Below are 3,856 nucleotides of genomic sequence, written 5' to 3'. Positions count from 1 at the left end.
CGCGTGCCTGCACAGTGATTGGTTCGCTGTGCCGCAGCTCACCGCTCACAGCCAACATTCACTGGCAATCCTATAGCTAAAAATGCGCTACGAAGAGGATCCGCCGCAAAAAAGTCAAAATCAGCTATTTGGGACTAGCCTATTTCGTCTACAAAAAGGAGGATGTTGACCAAAAAGAGGTAGTCTACTTTGCTGGAGTGTTATAAAGTTGTGGATGTTTTTTTTTTTAAAGTCGTTTATTTTTCGTGTTCGCATTTATGAGGAAAAAACAATGTTATTAAGGACGCGACCGTTATGAAAGCGGCAGTAAAAGACTGCTTTAAAACTTTCACAGAGACCTCAAACAGAAAGCACAAAGCCTTTCTTTAAAACGAATTTCGTTTCGTATTAATTGTATCTTAATTTTAATCAGTATTTCATTATCCAATTTACTGGATTTAATAAATAAATATTAAATAGCCTATAGCAGACAGCGCCTGAACTGGAGATTATAAGCTATCATCCATGAACCGCAACTCAGCATAAAAGGTAGCCTACTCGCCTCACACACCTAATAATAATAATAATAATAATAATAATAATAATATAGAAATATTACTATTATCTACAGAAATCTCTACTTTTAAACAGAACCATTAAAAATAAATAATAATAGCCTAATCTGTATGAAAAGTGCATTTCTCCCGATCACTGCTGCGAAGATCGCGAGTCAGTATTGTCAACTTAATCTTTACAGAAAACACTTGTTTATTAATAAACAATTAAAATGTCACATCGCAATATTTTACATATCATTAATCATTACTTTTGCTGGTTATAGGTGCCGTTTACATGAACGCGTCACTGAATCAGCACAGAAAACATAATTTTTCGGGTCCTAGAACCTGAAGAACGTTAGGTCCTGTGAAGAACGTTCACCGAATTCTGAGAGAAATATGTTTCTGGAATAAAATATTAAGTGGCCTTTTTTTACTTGTAATGAAGCTTGCTTATTAGTGAAATTATTAATAACATGGAATGGTAATTATTGACTTTAGCCTGGATTGATGGCTCGCAATATCGCGATATATATCGTTGGGAAAAAAAATATCGCAATGTAATTTTTTCCCAATATCGTGCAGCCCTAGTATGTTGTACTGTATCTTTCAACATTGTTCATTCGTGTTTATTTACTAGCTAGAGATGATCGGTTCACCCGACGCTAGGAATCTGTCGTGTCCACTGATCTATATAATGTCATTCTATATAGATAAGTGGTCGCGTCACATTTAACTGTTACAAGCGCCAAAACGGTATTTATTGTTTGAATTTCGTAATAAAAGTGACAGAATCTGAGAGCTGAGATTTTTTTCTATCATAAGTAACCTGCTCTGTCTAGTCTGTCGGTCTCCGTGTCCTCTTTGCTTCGCGATTTTTCTGTGCGTAAGAAAATTGATGTGTGTCGTGAGAGTGTGTGTCTCATGGTGAATGCGTGAGAGTTGGCAGCTCTGAAGCTAACTGCGAACTGGTTCCTGCACAAGATCCGCCCTCCTCTCTAGCAATTGGCTAAGACAACCTAATATCATGCTCCCATTGGCTGTGACAGCTGTGCGCGCTGACTCTTGAATCAAGGTGGTAGGTTGAAGGGGACCGGTGTGTTATTCAAGTCAGATTAGGGCCTGTTCACATATCGCGTCTTTTGCGCGCTCAAGTTCGTTATTTCAAATGTAGCCGCGCGGTATGCACGCTCATAATGGAAGCGACGCGGTGCGACGCGCTAGTTTTTTACAAGCGCGTCCGCGCCGAAAGTGCCTCCGACTGTAATTTGCAGCCTGATAAATAAATTTTGCCTGCGCCGGATGCTGGAACTGCCCTCAAGCCGGAAATCCGGTCCCCGGCCGGAGTACTTTAAGCCCTGTTTCTTACTCATTATGCTTGTGATTCTCCCCCGTTTTCACTGGATCTCACACAAGATTTTGGAAAATGTAACACTCCAAGAAAATCCTGACATTCCTGAGCCCGAAACCCTTCCACCTGCATCTGGCCTATGTCACACTGGGTCGCAGTGTGATCTGAAACCTCATGGAAAGTCCTTTGGTAAAACTAGGGATATATTTTAGTCTGGGGTTCAGGGTTGTAGTGGAGGCTAAACGTCAGTAAACATATTCCAAAATCACACTGTATGTATTATTCACATTCATATGTACACTGATTAATAAGCTATTGTTGTTTAAACCAAAACATAGCAGCATTACTATACCATCATTGTCATTGTGGCTATGTTTGTCTTATGCTTCTCTGACACAGCTGTGCAGGTAAGGCCAAGGATGGTCAGTGTAGGGACACAGACCACACGCATAAGAACATCTACACCCCTTGCCAGTCCTGATAATAGTGATGAAGAGGCGTCTTTCATCAGAAGTGGCACATCCTGGGTGCCTGATGAAGAGGACGTGTCCTCAGATGAGGAGGCATCATATGAGGATCCGCCACCTCATCCAAGTGACTCTGACCTAAAGTGAGACGATAAGCCTCCTAACTTTAAACTGTGATGTCTGTCTACCATAGCACCTTGTCATGGTCAATGTATCATAGGGTCAGTCCCTACCAAGCCTTTGTATCACTTTACATGCCCTTTACTTTACTTTTTACATTTCTGTGAGTTATTTTCATGTGTGTGAGATGTTTGTATGTGTGTTGTGTTGCAGTGTGGTTGTATAAGCTACTGGATACATACATTCCCCCTGGGATGAATGAAGTATCTAATATTCTCTTTTTGTTTTACAGTGGTCCAGATAAATACATTGTGTGCAAAGACCAGCTGATGGCCCTGTTCACCATTTGCCCTGCCTGTTGTAGTGAATCTAACGGTAGGATGGTGCAGCAGGGTGGCACATTTATCGAAATAAAGCAGGTAAGAAGAACATATGTTTGAAAAATTATATAGAGTGAACCTTTTATAATTTCAGTAATGTTTGGATTTTTGGTGTTTTACTTATTCCACAGTGACCTGATAATTTTCTGATTTATTTCCTGCATATGGTAGGTCTGTGCAACATGTGGCTTCCAGCGGTTCTGGCAAAACCAGCCAATTTTGCACAGAAACATGCCAGCCTGCAACCTACTTCTGAGTGGGGCAATTCATTTTTCGGGATGTCTACCAACCCAAACTCTCAGAATGCTGACATTATTTGGTCTACAGTGTATCAGCAAGAATACATTCTTCCGCCACCAGCGTTACTACACCATCCCGATCGTGATTCAGGCCTGGCAGGAAGAACAAGCAACCATAATAAGTGAATTGAAGGAGATGGGGGGTGGCCTGATTGTAGCAGGGGACTGTAGGTAATGCACAATTTGCCTGATGTTAATATGAGACATGTTTACAGATGACATGGTCTGATGTGCTATGTTGTATCTTTAACACAATTACAATAAAAAAAAAAATACAAATAAATACAAATAATCATACCCAGGTCAGACTCTCCTGGACATTGTGCGAAATACGGGACCTACTCGCTGATTGAGGAGAGAATAAATAAGGTTGTCGACCTTCAGCTTGTCCAGGTAAGTGTGATGTTATCAGACAAAGAAATAAAGTTTATCCACTTTCACCACTTACAGTGATTGTGTCATGTTGCAGTGCTCATAGGTCCCGAATAGCAACTGGTGCGAGTTAGAGGGTTTGAAGAGGAGCATAACCCTCCTCAGGGGGCAGGATCTTAGAGTGTCGACCCTCATCACCGACAGGTAAATACAAAGATATACAATATAGATGTATAAATTCTCCCCTCCATTACTGAGTGGTTTCAATTCCTGCCAAAATGTCAAGGAGACCTAGGAATAAGTAAGTCTTACACTGACAAAGCATATAAGA

Source organism: Rutilus rutilus (assembly GCF_951802725.1).
Source record: "Rutilus rutilus genome assembly, chromosome: 1".
Lineage (NCBI taxonomy): Eukaryota > Metazoa > Chordata > Actinopteri > Cypriniformes > Leuciscidae > Rutilus > Rutilus rutilus.
Note: the sequence above shows the minus strand (reverse complement) of the source record.